General features: G+C 41.5%; 1 pseudogene; it reads right to left on the bottom strand.

Annotated features, from left to right (window-relative positions):
• Window positions 1–2,694: 2,694 nt before the first annotated feature.
• LOC118731826 lies at window positions 2,695–2,845 on the bottom strand (annotated as a pseudogene).
• Between the last annotated feature and the right edge of the window lie 12,300 nt (window positions 2,846–15,145).

Here is a 15,145-nt window from a genome sequence, read left to right as displayed (position 1 = left end):
TTCTGCGCAGACGCAACTCCTTCTACTGTCATAATGAGGGTGGGACCAAACCACTGACCAGGAATTGAGGGGGAGGAATCGATTCAGGAAGTTCAGCGTTTTGGAGCCGGAGAGAAAAGAATGAAACTGATAGGTCTGATTAATTGTAATTTAATGTTTTACCGGACGCTAGGTCATTTGGTCTGGCTTTAGAGCTCCCATAGGGTATCCATTTTGATGTGACATTCTGACCTCCCTGTGTCATGAGTGGACTCGTCGGGAAGGAAGTTTTGGTCGACAGAAAATCACCCTTCCACGGTTCTCCTTTAAGGAGAATGGTTGACTTAATAACATGAGAAATGAAAGCGGAAGCTCTGCCTTGTCTTGTTCCCGCCCACCCTTGGGTGACTAGGAAGGGGGATCCTGCCTCCTGCGAAGCCCTTGTCCTTTTTCTTTTCTTTCTTTTTTTTTTTTAACATTTGATGCTGATTTTCTTAACATGATTATATACATCCTGTTAAGTAAAAGACCTCACTACCAATAAATTTAAAATATACGGGAAGAAAGAATACCAGTGAATCAAACGAAAAGCTTCATTTAAAAAGCAAAACAAGAACAAAAACAGGATGGAGAAACACCAGGAATATTCAAATTTAAAGTGCATTATAAGTCCCTCTTGTGGGCCCTGCCCCGGGGGGCTCTGGTTAGAGCGTCATTCCCATACACCAAGGTTGCGGGTTGGATCCCTGGTCAGGGCACACAAAAGAATTAACCAATGAATTCTGAATGGGTGGAACAACTGTTTCCGGTTGGATCCCTGTTCAGGGTACACAAAAGAATTAACCAATGAATGCATGAATGGGTGGAACAACGAGTGGATGGTTCTCTCCCTTCCTCTCTTAAAACCAGTTTTGGAAAAAAAGCATCTCTGTGCTTTCCCGCCCCTCTCTGCATCCCCCCACTAGCCAACAGTAGTTTTTATTTGGGAAATAAAAGAATTAGTATAGTTAGCAACAACATGTCAGTACTAGGACTCTCACTATTTTCTTTATTTTTGGGGGGAGAGGGAACTTAATTTTGATATAATTTTAAATGTACAGTAAAGCAAGAATGATACAAAGAAATTCCATGTACACTTTATCCAGATCCGTCCATTGTTTACATTTTTCTAAATTTGCTTTATCATTACCTCTCTATAAAAATTTTGAACCATGCACTTTAGCATTGGTTGATGATTGCCTAACACCAACATTCCTTTGATATTTATTAGTTGGAGCCGGAGAGAAAAGATAGTAGAACATATAAGAGCTTTCTCTTCTCCCTACTTATGTATTTATCTCTGTACACTCATATTCTTATTTTATTCAATGAATTATAATCAGTTACTATAATTATTTCCTTTGACCCTCAAACTGTCCCAGATTTGGTCAGTGGGAGTTCCTTCAAATTGAGTTCTGTATCCCTTTGACTTGCCCATATAATGTTTTTCTGTCACTACAAGATGCTCCAGACACTTTTTTCCAGCCTTCATTGCTACTAGAATGTAAATGTTTCTAGGCCCTCTCAGTGTACAGAGCTATGAAATGTATGTGTGTATTCTAATTCATGTGTACACACATCTATCTCTATTTTTATATTTTGGTATAGGTGTACATATTTTTAAAACAAATTCATGCTGGTTTGGCTCAGTAGATAGACCATTGGCCTGGGACTGAAGGGTTTCAGGTTCAATTCTAGTCAAGAGCACATGCTTGGGTTGTGGGATCAATCCCTAGTTGGGGGCCTGCAGGAGGCAGCCAATCAATGATTCTCTGTCATCATGGATGTTTCTATCTCTCACTCCCTCTCCCTTCCTGTCTGAACTCAATAAAATTATATTAAAAATAAAATAAAACATAATTTCATTACTAATATCTTCCATTTCAACCAATAGCACAAGGGTCATTCTAATTTTCTCACTGTCCATATTATTATAAATCCCCTTTCCAACAGAAACCTGTCTCCTATTAACCACAATACATTTACTTATTTGGGTAATCATATAATACACATTAAGTAACTGGAAAGCTAGCTCATAAGACTGTGACAAACAAATCTATCATTTAGCCCTAGCCAGTTTGGCTCAGTGAATAGAGCGTCAGCCTACAGACTGAAGGGTCCCACGTTCGATTCTGATCAAGGCACATGCCTGAGTTGTGGCTTGATCCCCAGAAGGGGGCGTGCAGGAGGCAAAGAATCCAAGATTCTTTCTCATCATGTCAGGGGCACATGCGGGGTTTGCAGGCTCAGACCCCAGTAGGGGGCGTACAGGAGGCAGCGATCCATGATTCCCTCTCAGCATGGATGTTTCTCTCTCCATCTCCCTCTCTGACATAAAAAACAACAACAACAACAACAACAACAAATCTACCATTTAGAGGGCAATACAGTTGCTTTTGTCTTTAGGCTCATGGTTGTCTAAATGTTAAACACACTCAAATACTGTGTTTAACAAGCCTACTTTAGCTTCAATACTTGATGCAGTTCCTTTTGTCTTTAATCTGATGTTAAAAATTACTTGAGTTAGTTCTCCCCCTCCCTGCCTCCTTCAATGAAGCTGTGTGATTCATTTAAAATATAGTTGGGTTTCTTTGTTTTTGTTGGAATTGCATTTTGCACTTCCCACCTTTGTTGAGGTAACCAATCTATTTACTTTCTGCTTTTTCCTTTCTGTGTTTTTGGCACAAATTAGCAGATAAATGTATATTATCTTATTTATCCTACATGAAAAATAGAATACTTGCATTGTCTATTTTTTTTTTTCAATTAGCCATAATCGCGCCTCGGATAAATCTCATTGGCTACGATACTGTCACTGCGCAAAGCTTACATTGTCTATTTGATAATCTCTCTCTTCTATGTAGTACCCTATTTTGTAGATGTACCATAATTTAACCACTCTCCTATGTTTGCCCATGTAGTTAGTTTCCAATATTTTACAATTATAAACAATGCCAAAAAGAATATCCTTGTCCATATATGTATTTTCATATTATCTGAGGTGTATCTTCAGGGCAAACTCATAGAAATAGGATTGGTGCATCAAAAGAGTATAAAAGTTTTGCCTTAGCTAGTTGTGCTGAATGGATCTGAGGGTCCCGGGGTGTGATTCTGGTCAAGGGCACATGCCTTCAGTGAGGGCTTGATCCCCAGTAGGGGGTGTGCAGGAGGCAGCTTATCAATCTCTTATCATTGATATCCCTATCTTTTGCTCCCTCTCCCTTCCTCTCTGAAGTCAATAAAATATATATATATTTTTAGAAAGTATAAAAGTTAGGTATTCCAAGTTCCTTCACAAAAAGGCCGTTCCAATTTCATTCCCACTAGCAATGTATTTGAGTGCCTGTTTTTCCTCAGCTTCTCACAGACTGTGTTGTCGTATTTAAATTCTTTCTCTGACCTGAGAGGTAAGAAATGGCATCTCATTGTAGATTTCTCATTTTCATAGGTGTAAGTGATTTGCCTGCCATGGGAAAATGTTTTCAGATGTCAAATATACTAGATTCGTTGGCTGGTCTAAAAATTAAATTGACATAGACAGATTAATAAGAGAAAAACAGATTTACAAATGAGAATCCCATAAAAATATGAGACCCGAAGGAAGTCAAGCAATTACGCTTATATGCCTTCCTGAGCTAAGGAGGGCAATTCACAGGAAAAGGAGAAGAGCAGGTGTTTGGTAATCAGATTTTGGCCCTGCCCTGAAGGTACATCTTTCAGATAAAAAGTTATCTCTGGTAATAGTTCTCTTCCTGGGTCAGGCTCCCTATGTAAATTCTTTTAGGCACTTAAGGGAAAGGTAGGTGTGTCAGTTATTTATTTATTTATTTATTTATTTATTTATTTATTTATTTTACCACGTTTATGTTTCTAGGAGCTAGGAAATAGATGTATTTAGAGGCCCAGTGCACAAAACTTGTGCATTGGGGGGGAGGGCCCTCAGTCAGGCCTGTATCCTCTCACAATCCGGGATCACTGGCTCCTAACTGCTTGCCTGCCTTCCTGCCTCATCACCCCTAACCACTCTGCCTGCCTACCGCATTGCCCTAACCACTCTGCCTGATGCCCCTAACTGCTCTCCTGCCTGCCTGCCTGATATCTCCTAACCACTCTACTGCCTGCCTGATCAACCCTAACTGCTTACCTGCCTGCCTGCCTGATCAACCCTAACTGCTTACCTGACTGCCTGCCTGATTGCCCCTAACCACTCGCCTGCCTGCCTGATCACTCCCAACCGCCTCTGCCTTGGCCCCCACTGCCACGGCTTCATCAGTAAGAAAGTCCATAATGACATCCTGAAGGTTGTTCGGCTGTTTTGGTCTAATTAGCATATTAGACTCTTATTAGTGTAGATAATTATTTTCACATCTGTTCATCTTTATACTTTAAGATAAACACGAATTTATACCAGTGCCACATGGTTCACTCTAGCCTTTCCTTTTTGCTCTCTGTAGCCTCCCACTCCAACCATGAGAAAGTTGGCTCCAGCCATCCACCTCCCATTTGCTTAATCGCTCGGTCCCAGTAGGCATGTATGGCAACATCAGAATTGTTAGCCTGAACCCCATGGGAAACAACGTTATCAAAATTGAGTTTCACTGCTTTTCTATGGCTCCTTTTGTCTTTAGCCTTGGAGTTTCCAGTAAAATATCATTTTCCAAGGTTACTTAGGGGAGCATGTCTTCTTCCCACGTCCTTCAGTGAGGTAATTTATAACAGTTAGATTATGTTGTCACAGTCTTCATTCTATTATGGGATTCCCTGACCTCCTGGTTGATTTTTTTTTAACTTTTCATACAATACATTTTTGTGTGTGTGTGTGCTGTAAAGATAGACTTTGACAAATACATTTTAAAGTTTTCTGCACATACAGTTTTCCCCACATTCCCTTTTAAGGTATGTTATCTTCTTTGTTGCTATTATGAATAGGGGTTTCGCTATTATTATTGAAATATATCCTCTAACTGGTTATTATTCAAATATATATATATATATATTCAAATAATAACCAGTTATTATTCAAATAATAACCATATATATATATATAACTGATTTCTCTTTGTTAATTTTATATCCTGTCACTTGGTGAATACTTTTCTTATTAGAGTTCATTTACCATTGATTCTCCAGCGTTTCCCAGGTATAAAATCATATCTCTGGAAACAGAGATAACTTTATTCTTTTCTAATTCATGTGCATCTCATTGATTTCTCTCCTCTAATTACCACTTTTCGCTAACAGGAACCAGGGCTTCTTGTTGACATCTGATGCCAGGGCTGAGGCAGGGAAAGTACAAGATGAGCCTGGAGCATCTTGCTGTACCATCCATTAAATAAATTTGTATCTAAAAAGGATCCTTAAGTCCAAACTCATCTAAATAAGTAAATGGAGGACAAGGAGAAACTATTCCTTATAGAGGAACACCAAAAAATAAATATAGGAGAAATTATGAAATTAAAAACAAATTATGGAATGAAAAAATTACTGTTTAACAACCACTTCTGCAAGAATTATTTCAGGCAAGAATCATCAATGAGTGCTAACAATAGTGGGTAAAAATATAATGCAGAACACTATATTTACATAGTATCAAAGGGATTGCCCCTCAAATTACCTCTTAATTATAGTGGGAAAAAGGATAACTTTACAGTGGAGAAAGTGGACACCACCTTAACCAAGTGGACAACATTAACACAAACAATATGGGAACAAACTGACATTTCCTGTTTCCGGATATGACTTACTGACAAAGACACATTACTTCTGTGGTGTTTCTGCCAAAAAGTCATATCCCAAGTCTAAATCATGAGAAAATATCAGGCAAACTCCAACTGAGGGACATTTTACAAAATAATAGGTTTTTGCTCTTCAAAAATATCAAAGACATGCCCTGGCTTGTGAGACTCAATGAATAGAGTGTAGGCCCGTGCACCAAAGGGTCACAGGTTTGATTCCCTGTCAGGGGCATTACCTGGTTTGCAGGTTCACTCCCTGGCCCTAGTTGGGGCACATGGGGGAGGCAGCCAATCAATGTGTCTCTCTCAGATTGATCTCTCTCTCTCTCTCTCTCTCTCTCTCTCTCTCTCTCTCTCTCAATTTGCTGAGGTAACCAATCTATTTACTTTCTAGTTTTTCCTTTCTGTGTTTTGGCACAAATGAGCAGATACATGTCTATTATCTTATTTATCTTCCATGAAGAATAGAATACTTGCATTGTTTATTTGATAATCTCTCTCCGCTATGTAGTACCCTATTTTGTCAATCTCTCTCTCTCTCTCTCTCTCTCTCTCTCTCTCTCTCTCTCTCTCTCTCCTCCTTCCCTCTCTCCCTTCCATTCATTCTAAATATCAATGGGGAAAAAATCCTCAGATAAGAATTAACAAAATAAATAAAAATAAAATAAAAAAATACAAAAGTCATAAAAACAAAAACAAGAAAAAGCGAGAAAGTGCCCTAACCAGTCAGCCTACAGACTGGGGGGGTCCCAGGTTCAATTCTGGTCAAAGGCATGTACATTGGTTACGGGCACATCCCCAGTAGGGGGTGTGCAGAAGGCAGCTGATGGATATTTCTCTTTCATGGATGTTTCTAACTCTCTGTCTCTCTCCCTTCCTCTCTGTAAAAAATCAACAAAATATATTTTTTTAAAAAGTAAGGAAATGATCCAGTTGTGAAGAGACTAAAGAAACATGACAGCTAAATGTACCATGTGATCCTGGATTTAATCCTGTACCAGGCAAAAAATATGTATATTTTATAATATTATAAAGGATTAAAGGCCTGGTGCATGAATTCATGCACCAGTGATTCATGCACCAGTGGGGTCCCTTGGCCTGGCCTGCAGGATGGGGCCAAAACCAGGTCTCCAACATCCCCTGAGGGGTCCCAGATTGCCAGAGAGTGAGGCCAGGCTGAAGGACCCCATGGGTGCACGATTGGGGCCAGGGAGGGACATGGGAGGTTGGCCAGCCAGGGAGGGACTGCAGGAGGGCTTCAGGGCATGTCCTGTCTGTCTCACTCAGTCCTGATCAGCTGAACCCCAGCAGCAAACTAACCTCCCAGTCAGAGTGTCTGTACCCTGATGGTTAGTGCAAGTCATAGCAAACAGTTGAGCAGCCTTAGCATATCATTAGCAGGTTATGCTTTGATTGGTTGAATGACCGACTGGACAACTAGACACTTAGCATATTAGGCTTTTATTATATAGGATGCCATGGGGCAACTGGCAAACTTCGAATAATGTCAGTAAAATAGATGATAATAGTGTATCAGCATAATGTCCTGATTTTGATAAGATAAGGATACTGTGCTTACATAAGGAAATGCCTTTCTCATATGTCTTTGCACAGGAAAGACTTAACATAATAGGCCTGAGACTGCCTAGCCTTATAGAGACTTCATTGCAAGGTTGGCCCTTGACTAGCATCTGGAAACTTGGCTGGTAAACAATTCCCTACACTGTTATAAAACCTTTTCTAAAGTATGAGAGTGGTTCACTGGGCTTAACCAGTTTGTATAAACAGTGTGATTTATGCAGAGCACCTGCATTCCTTCAGGTAGTTTGGAATTTTGGTACAAGCTAGGTAGAGGGTGCCTCGTGATCAGCTTCCAGTGAAACTCTCGAGCAATGAGTCTCTAATGAACTTCCCTGATGTACAACACATTAGACATGTTGTCACAACTCTTTGCTGGAGGAAGTAAATGTATCTTGTGTGACTCCACTAGGAGGTGACTCTTGAAAGCTTGTGCCTTGTTTCCTCCAGACTTTGTCCTATGTGCCTGTTTCCTTTGCGCAAAGGAGAAGGATAACATAAGAAAGCCTTGTGGAATGTGCATGGATTTCTCCACATTCCATCTCTGTCCTTTTTATCTTGTTGCTCCTATCTTGCATCTATCCTTTCAGTGATAAAGATTAGTTGAGTACAACTGTATGCTGAACCCTATGAGTTTTCCTACTGAATCACCAAACTTGTGCATGGTCTTGGGGACTCCTAACATGAATACAGAGAGAAAGAGAGTCCTAGAGAGAGACCTAAATAGAGACAGAAAAATAGAAAAAGACAGAATGGTAGAGGAAAAGTGGCAAAATCCCATATAATAAAAGGCTAATATGCAAATAGACCAAACAGTGGAATGACTAGTCACTATAATGTGCATTGACCACCAAGGGGCAGACGCTCAATGTAGGAGCTGCCCCTGGTGGTCAGTGTGTTCCCACAGGGGGGAGTGCCGCTCAGCCAGAAGCCAGGCTCATGGCTGGTGAGTGCAATGTTGGGGTGTGTGTGTGGGGGGCTCTCTCGCCTCTGTGGCAGTGCTAAGAATGTCCTACTGACCGCTCTGGCCTGCTTCCTATGGGGAGTGGACCTAAGCCATCAGTGGGACATCCTCCAAGGGCTCACGGACTGCAAGAGGGTTTAGGCTGGGCTGAGGGGCCACCCCCCACCCAGTGCACACATTTCATGCACTGGGCCTCTAGTGTTAACATAAGATGCATCTGAATGAAGGTATTATTATTTTGTAACTTTTCTGTAAATCTAAAATTATTTCAAAAAATATTTAAAAATAGAAAATGAAATCAAATCTGTATCCTATGTGAGCTCATTGATCATCTATTTCTAGGCCTTCTCAGTGAATAGACATGGGAAATACATGTAAGCACACACTCACACACATAATTTCCTTTCTCTGTCTTATTTAAAGTCATGAGAACATGCTCTGGCTAGCATTGCACAATGGTTAGAGTGTTGGCCTGCACACCAAAAGGTCTTGAGTTCAATTCCCAGTCAAGGGTTCAATCCTGGATTGCAGAGTGGTGTTTTGTTTTTTTTTAATTTAATATTTTTAGTTTCAGAGAGGAAGGGAAAGAGAGAGATGGAAACATCCATGATAAGAGAGAATCACTGATCAGCTGCCTCCTGCTCATCCCACACTGGGGATCGAGCCCGTAACCCAGGCATGTGCCCTCACCAGCATTTGAACCAGTGACCTAAGTTATAGGTCTATACTCAACCACTGATCAACACCAGCCGAGCTGGATTGCAGGTTTAATTTCTGGCCCTGGTCTTTCACATCAAGATTTCTCTCTCTCTTTCTCTCTCTCTCTCTCTCTCTCTCTCTCTCTCTCTCTCTCTCTCTCTCAATTTTTCCCCCTCCCTCTCTTCCACTCTCTCTAAAAAAATCAATGGATGAGCCTGAGTCGGTTTGGCTCAGAGGATAGAGCATTGGCCTGTGAACTGAAAGGTCCCAGGTTCAATTCCAGTCAAGGGCACATGCCTGGGTTGTGGGCTTGATCCCAAGGAGGCAGCCAATCTACCACGATTCTCTCTCATCATGGATGTTTCTACCTCTTTCTCCCTCTTCTTCCTCTCTGAAATCAATAAAAATATATTGAAAAATCAGAAAAACAGCCGAAACCAGTTTGGCTCAGTGGATAGAGCGTCAGCCTGCGGACTGAAGGGTCCCAGGTTTGATTCCAGTCAAGGGCATGTACCTGAGTTGTGGGCACATCCCCAGTAGGAGGTGTGCAGGAGGCAGCTGATCAATGATTCTCTCTCATCGATGTTTCTGATTCTCTTTCCTCTCTGTAAAAAATCAATAAAATACATATTTTTTTAAAATCAGAAAAACAGAAACAGGAGAGAAACCAAGATGGCAGCAAAGGTAAACAACTAAACTGCCGCCTCACACAACAATTTCAAAACTACAACTGAAAGACAAAGCATCTATCACCCAGAACCATGGGAAAGCTGGCTGAGTGGATGTTTTACAACTAGAAGGAAAGAGAAAGGGGCACAAATGCTGAAAAGCTGAGGCACAGAGGCACGTGAATCGGGCTGGTGGCGGGTGACTGGACAAGTGGCTTTTTTTCAACCCAAAGGGCAACAAGCTCCCGATCACTCTGAAATCCAGTGTCTGGGGACACTTGGGGGACCCAGACGCTTATGGGGAGAAGCTGGACTATCGGCTATCAGGTCGGAAAGTGAGGGTGACTTTTTTGCAGAGGTGCGCCCAGCAATCATTGTTTACTGCACTGGAGCGTGGTGATACGGGATCTTGGAAATGCGGAAAGGCAGAGAGGGCTGACGGCAGCCATCACTGTTTGCCATGCCCCAGTCTAGTGATGCCCTGAGACCCCACACTGCCCTGAGACCCCACCCCACACATTCTACAAACCCGGCCAGGCTCCACACAGCGGCTTTTGCTTATAAATGGCCTGCCCTATGGCAGCTTAACAAAATAAACTGCAGCTCCAGTCAGACTGCTCAAAATCACCAAATCCCAAGCAAAGAGGAGAAAACTAGTTCTTGCTGTAGCTCCTGCTGGGTGGCCTCAGACAGTAGCTGACCTGCACTCCATTGGAGATCCAGAAACTAGTGTATCTAGTGGCTGGTGTGAGATGACACTAGATTTCAACTACTCTCATAAGGGACACATTTAAGAGGCAGATTCAGTGAGCATCAAAGCCCTACTGGAACAAGTCCTGCCCCATAAACGTGTCTCCAGGACAGCAATTCTTCCATTATAGACACAGCAGGTCCTCATAGCCAATTGGCCTGGAGGTCAATTCCCTCCAGTGACACCAACAGCAACCAAGACTTTATTACAACAAGGCTGTACACACAGTCCACAAAGGGGTGCACCAAGAGTGTACACCTCAGGTAACTGGGAGGCTGACCCACTGAACCATATAGGACATCTAGCACAGAAAGCCATCCTACCAACTCAGTGAAGCAGTGAAAATGAGGAAACAGATCACAAACGAAAGAAATGGAGGAGAACGAACGACTGGACATAGAGTTCAAAACCACAGTTATAAGGTTTGTCAAGAATTTCCTAGAAAAGGCCGATAAATTTAACAAGACCCTCAAGAATATGAAAAAGGACAAACTAGAAATTAAACATACACTGACTGAAATAAAAAATATTATACAGAGACCCAACAGCAGACTGGAGGAACACAAGAATCGAGTCAAGGATTTGGAGTACAAAGAGGCAAAGTACACTCCTCTGGAGAAGCAAGAAGAGAAGAGAGCCGAAACCAGTTTGGCTCAATGGATAGAGCATCGGCCTGCGGATTGAAAGGTCCCGGGTTCAATTCCGGTCAAGGGCATGTACCTTGGTTGCGGGCACATCCCCAGTAGTGGATGTGCAAAAGGCAGCTGATCGATGATTCTCATCAATGTTTCTAACTCTCTATCCCTCTCTCTTCTTCTCTGTAAAAAAAATCAATAATATATATATATATAATCCAAAAAGTTGAAGATAGTGTAAGAAGCCTTCGGGACAACTTCAAGCATACCAACATCTGAATTATGGTGCCAGAAGAAGAGAGAGAAACACCTCCTACTGGGGATGTGCCTGCAACCAAGGTACATGCCCTTGACCGGAATAGAGCCTGGGTCCCTTCAGTCCACAGGCCAATCCTCTATCCACTGAGCCAAACCAGTTAGGGCTGAAGACATGTTTTTATGATATTTTAGAAAGGGTCTGTAGCCACTTTAGGCCTGAGGTGGCCATTCTTTTAAGGAAGGGCCTTTCTGGTGTCTCTATTTCTCATTGGGGTACTGGGTGAGAGCTCTCCACTCAAACTAGTAAAAATATCCGTGTCTCTCAGAACTATCTATACAAGCATCCATTCAGCTGACAGAAGCCCAGGATTGATCTCTGCTTGGCCTCAAAGTGTCTCCCTCTAAAGCAGTGATTCTCAACCTGTGGGTCATGATATTAGGATGGTTGAGAACTGCTAGCAGGGTCACCTAAGACCAACGGAAAACACAGATATTTACATTACAATTCATAACAGTAGCAAAATTACAGTTATGAAGTAGCAACGAAAATAATTTAAAAAATATATATATATATTATTGATTTTTACAGAGAGGAAGGGAGAGAGAGATAAAGAGTTAGAAACATCGATGAGAGAGAGTCATCGATCAGCTGCCTCTTGCACACCCCCTACTGGGGATGTGCCCGCAACCAAGGTACATGCCCTTGACCAGAATTGAACCTGGGACCTTTCAGTCTCCAAGCCGATGCTTTATCCATTGAGCCAAACCAGTTTTGGCGCAACGAAAATAATTTTATGGTTGGGGGTCACCACAACATGAAGAACTGTGTTAAAGGGTTGCAGTATTAGAAAGGTTGAAAACCACTGCTCTAAAGCCGCACAGGCTAGTATTTAGCCAAAGAACTAAAACAACACTTTGGTGACTTCTGGAAGCCCATGTCTACAAAGCTCCCTTTTCTCCAGTATCATGATTGCTACATTCAATCCTGAAATCTGATTCTTGCCCCCCCCCCCCCAAGCTCAGCTATATTACTATCCTCTGTCTAGGCTCCACCTCCCTATGAAGGGGTTCTGAAGTTGACTCAGGCAGAAAAAGGTACCAGTCAGGTTCACTGCATGCTTCCCTTCTCTCAGCCAACACACTCATCCAGTGGAGCATAGGATATCTGGGAGCCTTCATAAATGTATGACTCTAGTTTTGGTCTCATGGCCAAAAAACAATTTATTTTAAAATATATTTTATTGATTTTTTACAGAAAGGAAGGGAAAGGGATAGTTAGAAACATTGATCAGCTGCCTCCTGCACACTCCCTACTGGGTATGTGCCTGCAACCAAGGTACATGCCCTTGACCGGAATTGAACCTGGGACCCTTGAGTCAGCAGGCCGACGTTCTAGCCACTGAGCCAAACTGGTTAGTGCAAGAACCATGTCTTATTACTGGTGATGTTAACATTCATCTCTTGGTTAATGTTGTCTGCCAGATTTCTCCATTGTGAAGTTACTATTGCCCTTCCCATGCTCTTGTTATTAGAAGCAAGTCACTGAATCCAGCTCATAATCAAGAGGAAAAGAGGGGCGTAGCCAGCGTGGCTCAGTGGTTGACCATCAACTTAAGAACCAGGAGGTCATGGTTCGATTCTTGGTCAGGGCACATGCCAAGGTTGCAGGCTCCATCCCCAGTGAGGGGTGTGCAAGAGGCAGCCAATTGATGATTCTCTCTCATCACTTATGTGTGTGTTTCTCTCTCTCCTTTTCTCTCTGAAATCAATAAAAACATTTTTAAAAAAATAAATAAGAGAATGAGAATTAAGCCCAACTCTTAGAGGGAAGAGAATTAGACAAAAGAATACTTTGTTTTATTGTACTTCACTTTATTGCATTTTTTAAAAAATATATTCAAAGCAAGACCCTCCCCAGCAAAAATATTATGACTCTTTATTGCAGTGGTCTGGAACCAACTCTGTAATATCTCTGAGTTATGCCTGTATTTAATAAATATTTTAGAGACACTACTTTAAGGCTGTGCAACTAGTGTGTTCACCTTAAAGTGTTATCCACAATTTTTAGCATTTGGTGGATTAGATTTGCAACAATTATTACTGTGGTATTCTAATGGCCATTTTCTATTTCCCTCATTCATTCCTTCTATATTTATCATTTGGAAGTCTTACATAAGAAATTGTCTCTTCTCCAACATTTACTTATTCAATCCTATCCCTTGTTTATACATCATGAAATCATGAATATTTATTTTCTTTTTTTTTTTTTTGGACTATAATCCAATACTATCATTTTTGTTGTTGCTCAAATTGTTCTAGCTTTGGCCACTGGGAGCTCTTTCAAGTTGGCTCCTGTAGCCTTATGAATGACATGCTCCCATCTTTTTGTGTGTGTGTGTACTTTCTTACTTTCTGGCACTACACAATGTTCCAGGCTCATATTATATTTTCCTACACTGGCCTTAAAATCAGCCATTTCTCCAAGAAGCCCCAATTTCTTTTATTAGGTAATAGCATTTAGAAACCAAGATCTGGGTACTTAGATGTGCTCGTTGCTTCTGTGTTCACACAATGTCTAGGCTGTCTCAATGGACAGACTAGAACTGTCTGAGACCAAGAAGGTATGACAGCTAAATGCAATATGGTATTCGTGGTAGGGGGCTTCTAAGATGAGTTCTCAATGACCCCTGACTAATATTCATAGTCTTCTGTAATCTCCTCCCCTTGAGTAATTTGATTCTAACCAACAGAATGCTTGGGCATCAAGGGATGTCACTTCCATGATTAGATTACATGAGATTGTACCTTGTTTTGATCACTCTCTTACTCACTGGCTTTGATGAAGCAAACTGCCATGCTGCAAGCTGCTGGCTCTTAGAATGAAAAACACACGTGGCAATGACTGAGGGTACCTCAGGATGACAGCCAGCAAGGTACTGAGGCTCACAGTCCAACAGACTGGAGATAACGGAATCCTGCCATAAACCGTGGTAGCTCAGAAAAGATCCTTCCCCAGTCCCACGTTCAGATGAGTCCTTAATCCTACCCAACATCTTCCTTGATTGCACCTTGGTCAGAGCCACTTGAGTAAAGGATAGAGCTAAGCCAGTCTGGATTTCTGATCCACAAAAACGGAGTTAATGAATGCATGTTCTTTAGCCACTAATATTGTGATAATCTATTCCACAGAAAGAGATCACAAATAGAGTATCCTAACTTGGATCCTAAAACAGAAAAAATACATTTGTGGGGGAAAAACAGTAACATCCAAATAGTCTTAAATTGAGTTTCTAGTACTGTGCCAATGTTATTTCCTTCGCATCAATAAATGCTCCATGTTTATGTAAGATGCTAACATTAGGGGGAGCTGAATGAAGGATATGGAAACTCCCTCTAATGTCTTTGCAACTCTTCTATAAATCTAAAATTATTTCAGAATATAAACTTTAAAAATAACACTTCTGGGCATTATGTCATTGTTATAAAGCGAATATATCCCTGGCCAGTGTGGCTCAATTGGTTGGGCATCGTGCCTGGCACTGGGAGGCTGCTGGTTCCATTCCAGGTCAAGGGCACATGGGCTCAATCCCCGTAGAGGGTGTGCAGGACGCAGTAGGTAAATATTGTACACTAACATCAATGTTACTCTCTCTCTCTCTCTCTCTCTAAAAATCAACAAACTTCTTTAAAAAGATAAAATAAATAGAGCAAATTTAAGGAGAAAAAGTAAAGAAAAGATATCGGAGTCACCAGCCTGGTAGTAGATTTAACAACCAGGCATTAGGAGTCACAGTGTGATGACAGGCTAGAAAGTAGTATGCTCAGTCTTCTGGGGAAGA

Source organism: Pipistrellus kuhlii, unplaced genomic scaffold (assembly GCF_014108245.1).
Source record: "Pipistrellus kuhlii isolate mPipKuh1 unplaced genomic scaffold, mPipKuh1.p scaffold_m20_p_32, whole genome shotgun sequence".
Lineage (NCBI taxonomy): Eukaryota > Metazoa > Chordata > Mammalia > Chiroptera > Vespertilionidae > Pipistrellus > Pipistrellus kuhlii.
This window is presented reverse-complemented; position numbering and strand designations above follow the sequence as displayed.